Consider the following 10,729-nt stretch of genomic DNA (forward strand, 5'->3'; position numbering starts at 1 on the left):
AAAACTGTTTCCCAATTATTGGAAATTAATTTTTAGCTGGGCCGTGGCAGGGCATGCCTTTAATCCCAGCACTCCGGAGGCAGAAGCAAGTGGATCTCAGGGTTCCAGGGCAGCCTGGTCTACAGAGTGAGTCCCAGGACAGCCAGGGCCACATAGAGAAACCATGTTTCAAAAAACCAAAAAAGAAGGAAATTAATTTTGAACTCAGAGTTACTAAGTTAATACCAAGAGCCTTGTATACTCTTTACCAACCCTTACTGTTAAGATTTTGCCCTTCTTGCTTAACCCTCTGCTTGTGTACAAAACGCTACTCTCTGGATACACGTGCAAATCAAACTTTTTCTAAAATTATACAGAGTGAATTACATACATTGCCCTTTGTCACACAACTCTCCAAGATGTATTCCTTGAGAACTAGCCTGAGCCAGAGATGTATGCAGCTCAATGTCTGCCTAGCACACATAAAGCTCTGGATTCAAGGCCTAACACAAAGTGAGGGGGGGGGGGGGGTACTTTCTTCAATGACTCTAACATAATATCAAATAATTATCAACTAAGCATACACTGATTTCTTTTTCCCCAGTACTGGAAATTGAATCTGGCTTCACTACATGCTAGGCAAAGAACTCTACCACAGTTCTATCCCATTCTTTCAAATAAACCACTATTAGTCTTTGCAGCCTTTTTTTTCTCTTTAATATTCAAACCCAGACTACTGGGGTTCGACTGAAAGTTATGTGAGGATATAACTTGTGACATAGAATGAGAATATCTGATATGGCTATTTCTCAAGAAGGGAATGTGGAATGCTAACATGCAAGAAGAAACATAGGAATGCCTTCTATCTGTCTCAATTTCTAGAGAATAATTAGGGCAAATAATGTTCCATATCTCAAGACATTTTTCTTAAAACAAGTAACACTGATGTGCTTTATATAACCTTGAACTTGCTGCCTGTGAAGCAGGCTTCTCTGCTGAACTGCGAACTCATAACTCTGTTATCAAGGAGATGTAATAATAAGATTGAGCCCATGCAAGTTCTCAGCTGCCTTGAATCCCCAGATTTCCCACTTCAGTTCTTCCAGTATTAATTCAGAGCCTGGTCAAGTAAGAAAACCTCCCAGGAGATGGGGCAAGTAAGAAAACCACATCACAGCCTGACCTACAGGGCCAGTTCCAGAACAGCCAGGGCTATTACACAGAGAAACCCTGTCTTTAAAAAAAAGGAAGGGAGGGAGGGAGAGAGGGGGAGGGAGGGAGGGGAGAGGGAGGGAAGGGAAGGAGGGAAGGAAGGAATGGAGGGGAGGGAGGGAGGGGAGGGAGGGAGGGAGGGAGGGAGAAAAAGAAAATTTTATCAATCTTCAAAGAAAGACTACAAGGTTAACAAATATACTGGGAAATTGAACATAGGAAAACCAAAATCTGAGAAAAAAAAGACAAAATCATTAAACAAATTATTAGTCAAGTACAAGGAACATTAGAATAATACATTTAAAATTAATTGAAAATCCCACTGCCCAGGGTGGGCTACCTATTAGTTGCTGGTCAGCGAAGGCCCTCAACTGCCCACCACCCAAAACAACACAGGCTATTGCCACATTCCACTGTTCTGCCTCAAGCCTTAACATTTTTCAATACAAACCTATTACCCTTTTTTTTTTTAAATAGGTCATTTCCCACTTGAAGTTTGTCTGAATTTCTCTATGACTAAATTTAGTTTCTATTCTCAGCAGGAATATTACTAACAGATATGTCTTTCTCAAGGTGTCACTGGTAGAGACACGTGATTACTACTTGCCCCTTACTAGTGAGGCCATTTTATTACCTGGCAAATTTCTCTACTACTTTTCCCTCAATAACTACAAGCAGTCTTCATAGAACTCTTTCTAGACTAAGTAAATATCTTATTCTTGATCTAAATCCTCCCTTACATTTTTTATATTTTTGGTTGTGAGCCTAGCCTTTAACGGCTGAGCCATCTCTCCAGCCCAGTCCCTTACATTTTTTAATTGATCAAATCTCCAAGTTAGAGACTACAAAATGCCTCTAATTCCACCACTGACTATACATTTATTTACCAGTCAACACTTAATCTATTGCAAGCAAAATTCCTACATTTACTTATCAGCTTGTCATCAAGACAGAATCTCAAACTCCTTTATTAACAAGATCATTATTTTAAATTCACAAGCTGTAGTTTTAACTGAGAAATAACTCATACACCATAAAACTCAACCACTTTATTTACCAGTACTAGTGAGTTGTAGTGAAATCATGGCTGTCCAGTTATCACTACAATGCTTCCATCACCTCAACGCAACAGGTAGTATATCTTTCTGGACAGGGTCAACAAATCCCAGAGGTATTTGCCGTGTAAATGGAGCAGGTAAGAAAATCCCATCAGTCATCAAAGACTATGAAGTTAACAAATATACAGGGAAATAGGATATAGTAAAAGTAAAACCTGAAGCCGGGCGGTGGTGGCGCACGCCTTTAATCCCAGCACTCGGGAGGCAGAGCCAGGCAGATCTCTGTGAGTTCAAGGCCAGCCTGGGCTACCGAGTGAGTTCCAGGAAAGGCGCAAAGCTACACAGAGAAACCTTGTCTCAAAAAAAACAAACAAAAAAAAAAAAGGTAAAATCTGAGAGAAAACAAAATCATTAAACAAATAATAATCCAGCACAAGGAACATTAGAATAGTAAACTAAAAATTCAATGAAAAGCCCTTGCTGGGGGTGGGCTACCTCCCTGTAAGTTGTTGGTCAGCAAAGGCCCTCAACCCCCAAACAATACAAGCTATTGCCATGGTTATTGGCTGCCCACAAGAATGAAGGAAATAAGACTTCATTACTGAAGACACAGCATGTTTCTCTGATCACAGGACAGAGAAATCCAGATGGAACTAAGCTGGAAGCTTCCTCCTTGTTGGCTGCTTTCACTGTATCAGAGAGAAAACCTCAACGGTCTTACAGCACCAAACCCTCCATGCTATAATACGGACCTGTAGGGCAGGATGTACCCACTGGTACAATAGTGGCATGGTGTTATGGGGACAACAACTGCTTTCTACGTGGTTCTCAGGCCCACTCCACAAGAGTGAATTCAAGAATGGCGGTGTGAAACTATGTGAATCTATGGCTGTTCTTTTGTTAAACCTAGTGTGCCCATCAAAGTGCCTTCTAAATGTGTGTTTGTATCCACAGATTTGTGCTGATGTTAGCCTCAGCAGACAAACTTTTCTCACAGCGAGCAATGGTTATTGTAAAAACTAGTCAGGGTATTGAGAAAATGAAACATCTGACTGCTCAGACGTAATAAATGGGACATCTCCATCACCCCCAACAAGTCTCAGGGAACATCACAGAAGAGGATGTAGCATGAGTCTCAGAGCCAGAGAACGGGACAGTCTTGTAGAACACTGTATTCTGACCATGAACTGGCCCTCGCACCCATGAACTCATAAAAACTTGCACAGACCTGCCCCAGATTTGGCCCGGCAGCGTTCTGTCATGGAAGAGGAAGGGCACTTTGGGTCCCACTCCGCCCTAAGGATCTATAGGCAGCTAGTGGTTGCTGGGGGAGAGGGAAACATCAACCGTGTAGCCACTGGTAAGTTACCCATGCTCCTGTAGAAAACTTAACCAAACTCACTGGGTCATTTAAAATAAGACATGAAAGTGGAAAGGGAACTAGTTGAAAAAAGGAAGAGGGTCAGTGAGAGGGGGACGAAGAGAGGGTCATGGGGGAGTGATTGTGACCAAAATACATTGTTGGGCATGGTGACTCATGCCTTCAATCCCAGTACTAGGAGGCAGAGGCATACATACCAAGTTCCAGGACAGCCAAGGCTACATGCTGAGACCTTGGCTCAAAATATAAATTTTAAAATTACATATATCTACAAAAATGTCCTATTTAAAACAGTAGTATGTATAGTTAATATATTAATAAAGAACACTATTATAACTTTTATTTGATACCCTAAAGCTGACTAGCTTAGCTTGCCCAATGATTTCCCACATAGTAAGGGCACACACATGCGTAAAAGAGCCACAGAATAACATTTGCCTCATTCAAACATACAAGCCACATGCCCCAGGCATAGACTTAACATGGTAACAAGATGCCGCTGGAAAAGGCAATCATGAGGAGCTGGGAGTGGTGATGCACCCCAGCACTTGAACCCTAGCCCTTGGGGAGCAGAGGCAAGTATATCTCTGCTCGTTCAACCAGACAGTCAGTTTCAGGCCAGCCAAGGCTACGAGGTGAGGCTTGCCCCACTCCCCACCCCACCCCACCCCCCAAAAACCCAGCAACAACAAAAAAGACCAGAAGAACCATGATGCAGGAGAGCCTGTGGACAACCTAACTCAAACTCTGTGTGATGAGATCAAGAAGGGCAGGTCCCTACAGATGTTCTGGAGCTCCGTATCCTATTTCAGTTAAGAGTTTCCCCCACATGCTGCCTCGCTTGTGCTTAACATTAAGGACAAGCCATGTTCTGAGACACTAGGTCTCTGTCCCATTCTCCTGACAGAATAAGAACCACAGGGTCAACAACAACAAGTTTTTCCGGGCCCCTCTGCAGTCACTCCTCCCCGAACCCAGGGAACTAACTAATCATCTTGTATCTACCTCCACAATTCTGTCTAACCTGGAAGTTTCACAGAAATGGGTCGGATAAAAGCTAGGCAGCACAGCATATGTTTCCTAGTCAGTTCAAGATGAGTTCTCCTATGCCCTGCAACCCAAGCAGTGGAGTGTTACCATCCAGTTGTGACTGGCAACCAAGGACAAAGACAATAACCTGTGCTTTCCGGAAAACCTCCAGAACCTCCCTGACCACCACTAATTCTCAGGGCTACCCATGCTGAGCCCTGAGATTTTCATTTAATAATCCTGTCTTCTGAGAACAGCACAGCCCACCCATTCAAGGTTCCTCCCATTCAAACTCCTTTTTAAAAAAACTTCATTTTGTAGTTAGCTTAGAAGATGTTATGCAGACCACTGGGGGCAGGGTACCATGGATGGTCCTACCCAGCTGGACCCTGACAGGCATGGTGTGCCCACTACAGCAGTTAGCAGTATGACTGTTATGAACGGATAATCAATTACTTCTGCTTGGATCTGAGGCCTGTTCCACAGGAGTGAATCCGTGACTGGGACTGTAAAGCTGGTCAAAAGGCCATGGCTAAGGAAGGTCACAGGCCCTCGGAGGGAACATACCATGGTTATTATGCTAAATGGACGTGTTGTCGGACCGCCTGCTAAATATGTGTGTTCATCTGCAGCGATCTGTGTGACTGTGCACGGGAGTCAGAGACACTTCTCTCTGCAGGGACTGTGGATACAGACTCACAGCTCATCAGTGTGAGAACAGGTCCCAAAGGACACCCAAGACTTGGGAGCAGCCTGGAAAAAGGGTGAGAGAATCTAAGAGCTGGAGGACGGGGAGAGGAGTCGTGAAACGCTGGGTTCTGGATATGGCAGGCTGTTGCTCTCATGAACTCACAACAGCTGTGGTGACCTAAATAAGACCTGTATGTCTCTGTGAATATTATTCACAACTTTTTGAAAAGACTACTTTCTTCACTGAAGCTAATTTTGTTGTTCTTGTTTTTAAGAAAGAGTCTCACTACGTAGCCCTGACTGGTCAGAAATCCATTATGTAGTCAGGCTGGCCTTGAACTCACAGAGACCCACCTGCCTCTGCCACCAGAGTGCTGGGATTAAAGGTGTGTGCCACCACACTGAAGAGAAACTAGAATGTTCAAAAATATATTTTTCTAAACCTCATCAAATTTAATGAGTAGCAGAATAGTGTCACTAAAGATACAAGGCCTGGAGAGCACACAGAACCCTGAAAACACAAATCAGAGCAAGCTCTCTGGTTTAGTAAAGTTTAGTTTACACTTACTAAGTTAGACCTAGTAAGACATGCTAACAGAAATTTCCAAAGATGGTTAGAAATTCAAGAATCAAATTTAAAGACAGGAACCACATCAAAGACATTTACTTAAGAGTTACATATTTTAGGGGCTGGAGAGATGGCTCAGTGGTTAAGAGCACTGGCTGTTCTTCTAGAGGTCCTGAGTTCAATTCCCAGCAACCACATGGTGGCTCACAACCTTCCTTAATGAGATCTATTGCCCCCTTCTGGTTTGCAGGCATACTTGCAGACAGAACACTGTATACATAATAAATAAATATTTTTAAAAAAATGAAAAAAAAAAAAAGAGTTATATGTTTTACCCGGATATCCTGGTACACACCTGTAATCCCAGGACTCCTACACAAAACTGAGGCAGAGAGCTTGCAAGTTTAAACTGAGGTGAGGGACTTAGTAAGACTCTGACCCAAAATGTTGGTTTTTGGGTTTCTTTTGGCTTGGGAGGGCTGCGTTTGTATTTGAGACAGGGCCTCACTGTGTAGCCCTAATTGGCCTGAAGCCCACTTTGTAGACCAGACTGTCCCTAAACTCACAGAGATCCATCTGCCTTGGCAAATTTTTTTTTAAAAGGCTAGGCATGATGACACACGTGACCTTTAATCCCAGCCCTAAGAAGACAGAGGCAGGTGTATCTCTCTGAGTCCAATTCCTGCCTGCTTTACATAGCAAGTTCCAGTACAGCCAGAGCTACAGAATAAGGCCCTGTCTCAAAAACTACATAGAAATTAAAAAGTAACAGGGCTGGGGATGTAATTCAGTGGTAGGGCAGTTGCCTAACATATGCAAGACTCTGCGCTCAATCGCCAATATATGCCATCAAAAAAGAAAAGAATTAACTCTTTTAAGATTCTAGGACAAATCTACAGTAAATGAACACAGGTGGGGTTACCCACAAGCAAACGCTGGGCAGTGTCCACTTGAATGAATGGGGAAGAACCGAAGCTAGATAAACACTTGAAGGATTAGGTCCTTATAGTAACTTAGCACCTATTAGTACAGCTTCTAAAACTCACTTTAATTAACAGTAACCACAATAAAATACACATTAACCAATGACCTTTTTCCTGGTAAGGACCTCTCCCTAAAGACAATGAGGAATACTACTGTAATTCAACAAGTTAAATCAACCACTTACTTCGGCACTGATGTACAAGAACACACCAATGGCAAGCCCTGAGTTTCCTATTAAGAGGGTATTAGAAAAGAAGTCTATGGGCCCGGTGCCAGTGGCACACGCCTTTAATCCCAGCACTCGGGGGGCAGAACCTGGCAGATCTCTGTGAGTTCGAGACCAGCCTGTTCTACAGAGCGAGATCCAGGATAGGCACCAAAACTACACAGAGAAACTCTGTCTCAGAAAGAAAAAAAAAAAAAAAAAGAAAGAAAGAAAGAAAAAAGAAAAGAAGTCTAACTGGAGCTTGAGCTGGGTGACTTAAGGGAGGGCGTACTGCCATCAGGAAGTGGGAAGAATTCTATGACCGGACAGCTTAATAAATTTAACTACAGCATGAGATTCAAATGGAACTGGTAAAGAATCTTGAGGATCTGTATCCACATGGAGTGGTTTTGCTCTTATGCCCATAAACAGGGTGGTGTTATCTGACACTGATATTCTATACAATTGTTTATTGTCAACAGGACGCCACTGGGAGTCCCAAAGCAGTTCCTGGAAATACAAAGGCCTAAACCATAAAACATCTGTAGCTGTCATGGCTGCTTTTCCCTTTATTCCTAAAAGTGTACAACAATTTACATAAGACTATTTCAGCCACAAAACTATGCACAAACTATTTAGTGAATAATGGGGGCTGGATTGGTAGGAAAGGCCTAGGAACAAAACACAGTAAGAATGTTTATAATTTAAGGATTAAATTCCATCCCCCAAATCAGCTGAAAGAAAGCTAATGGGATTCCATACTGTCCAGACACTCTATAAAATGTACAATTTTACATTTTCCATGGCATTATTATCAGGTACTTTTCCCTAGTAGCTACAAACAGTATGTAGATAAAAATAGTTTTCAGGAAAATAGTTTCACCAAAAGACCTGGACTAGAAACCCATTGTTCATTATGTATTGATTCTGGTTAATGCAAGATATGTTGTTTAATCTATGTCTAGGATTCCTCATTTATAAAATGGAAATACTACTTACTACAGAATTATGAAGAAAAACCGCATCACATATGTACCAGAGAATCTAATACTTGTCACTATACCAGTTAGTTTACTATCCCTGTATTAGCAGTCTTTGTATAATTAAACATTCACTTTTAAAAAGCATCCAGGCTGGAGGTGCAGCTCAGAAACAGAGCATGTACATAGTATGCATTCTGAATCAATTTCCAAAGTAAGAAAGGGCCTACTTTAACCTCTTTAACCTACTCTAACCTATCTTAACACCACAAAAAAAGAAAAAGCAAGAGGAAGAGGGGAGAAAGGAAGGGGGTAAGAGGAAGGGAGGGAGGGAAAGTCTCTAGATTTCAGTCATTATTAACTGATAGGTGGTTGTGATAATCCAAGTCAACACAAGGGAAAACGTTATCTGTCCTTTTCTCTCTCACATATTATCCCCAATACAGAGACATGAGGAATGGAACATGATTCCCCTTGTAAACCATTATTCTAGACTGCAAGAGATGCTAGACTTGTCGGGAAGGTGGGTAAAATAAGACATGATCCTTGCCCTAATATTTATATCATATCCTCTGCCACAATGAGTTAGTCAGTCTAGGATTTGGGGAGCAAATATGAGATAGTTTTAAAGGATTCAATAAAGATACCAACAATTTAAATATGTCTGGAACTTTCATTAACTATATAGTGAGTTCCAGGATAGCCTAATCACATTATATGGCAAAACATTGTCCAAAAAAAATAGCCTTATTATTGTTGACATTGGGTTTTGGTATGTATGTCTACTTGTTACTGAGCTGGGGTCGTAGCTTAGTTAGGAGATCACTGCCTAGAAGGTGTGAGACACCAGATTCCATCTCCAACAGCTGGTGGGGGCTGATTTTGTTTGGTATGGCAGCTCATACTTATAATCCCAGTACTTGGGAGGGTGAAGTGTCAACAGCGTAGGCTATACAGTGAGACCTTATCTCAAAAATATCATACCCAAAAAATATTAAAAGTATAGGAGGCAGCAGCCTGCAGAAAATGACTCCAGCAAGAGAAAAGGACTAGGGACAGACCCACAGGAAGAAATAAGATGTAGTCAGGGGGCAAGAGCAAGCACCTGTTTAAGAGCTGTAGCACACAAAGGGAAAGATGAAGTTTCCGTTAATCCACCCAGAAAGGGTCTCACAGTCTTTTTCTCCTTAGCAGATGGTAGTCACGTGAACTGACTATAGGTACATCCATATTTTGACAAATCACTCCAAATTTTGCTAAAAAGCATATGCTATGTTGCTGAGGGGAACAGGACACAAACTTGGGAGTGAATAAATCCAGGAAAGCATTTAAAGCTTGAGCGGCTATTACAAATACACCAGGAACAGTAACAGCAGGCATGGAGGAGCTTGGCTATGCGGAATTGGAATTGTTACTACTCAGGAGGCACATCACAGTACATTCGGAAAGATGTTTAAAAGTGTGGAGATCTGGCGGAGAGGGCAAAGGCTAAGCTCACAACCAAATGACAGTGTGGAATATGCTTAAGTCTGTAATAATCTGAAAACCACATTGGAGGAAAAAAAGTGTCCTGAAAGCATCCTTGCATGTTTGCCTTACCTAAACCTATCTGCCCCCTCCCCAGATCATGCTGCTGCAGGAGATTCAAAAGATCTTCTCAATGGGAGCATGTTAGCAGATACTTGACACCAGAAAGTTCACAGAAAAAAGGGGAAAAAAAAAAAAAAAAGACGGTGTCTCCCTACTTTACTCGGGGATCGTTTTTTCTTATCAACATGAGAAGCCATCTTCCACATAAAATTCAGCTTCTCGGGATAACTGGCTTTCTATAAAGCCCTACACTGTGAAAGGAGAGAGAACTAACTCAAAGTTTTGTCCTCTGACCTCCACATGCACGTCGTGGCCTGCGCTCCGCCCCCCATCACACACACACACACACACACACACACACACACACACATCACACACACTCAACTCATCAAGCAATCACACTGAGAAAACAACACAGCAGATTTCATAGAGATATGGAGAAGATTAAGTCTGACTTGCAAAGTGTGAAAACATTAACCAGTCCCCGAGGTGCAAGCACTCAGCGCAGCCGCGGCGCGCCTGCCGGAGAGAAGGCCAAGGAGCCAGCTCTGTCTCCGGGGCGTCGCGGGTAGCTGATGCCTCGGAAAGCGTCAACGCGTTGTCAGGCAACCGGCTCTCCACCACCCAGGCGGCAGCGGCCACCCGGGAGTCGGCGGCGCGTGTGCAGGCCCCGCCCCCGGCCTGGCAGCCGAGACCCGCACCGGGACGGAGCCGGGCCACCGCCTGGCGACCCGCGCCTCCCGACCGACCGACCGACCGACCGCGACCTGTACCCTGCACCTCCGCACCGCCCCCGCGACACCCCGAAGCTGCCCGGCCCCGCCCGGCAGGCTCGAGCCCCGGCCCAGGCGCGGCGACCCCGAGCCCCGCCCCGCCGCCCCCCTACACCCGCCGCCCACGGACTTACTCCCTCCGGCGCGGAGGGAGCCCGACGCGGCTCCACAGGCGACGTCGGCGACCCCCCGGCGCGGACCAAATAACCGGTCGCCCGCCCTGGCTCCGCCTCCCAGGCCCGGCCCCCCGCCCGCCCTCCACCAACCGCCAGGCGCGGCC

General features: G+C 44.0%; 1 protein-coding gene across 10 annotated transcripts in view; it reads right to left on the bottom strand.

Moving 5' to 3' along the window:
- Nucleotides 1-10,729, bottom strand: part of Cspp1 (centrosome and spindle pole associated protein 1) — a 91,555-nt gene that overhangs the window by 78,777 nt on the left and 2,049 nt on the right. Inside the window, exon 1 of one of the 10 annotated variants that reach the window (XM_059254017.1) lies at nucleotides 10,584-10,703. The exons of the other annotated variants lie outside the window; for them this stretch is intronic. The gene's annotated coding sequence lies outside the window, so the exon portion shown is untranslated. Of the gene's footprint in view, nucleotides 1-10,583; nucleotides 10,704-10,729 lie in introns of those variants that run through there. 10 annotated transcript variants of the gene reach the window in all.

The sequence above is a fragment of the Peromyscus eremicus genome, chromosome 2 (genome assembly GCF_949786415.1).
Source record: "Peromyscus eremicus chromosome 2, PerEre_H2_v1, whole genome shotgun sequence".
NCBI lineage: Eukaryota > Metazoa > Chordata > Mammalia > Rodentia > Cricetidae > Peromyscus > Peromyscus eremicus.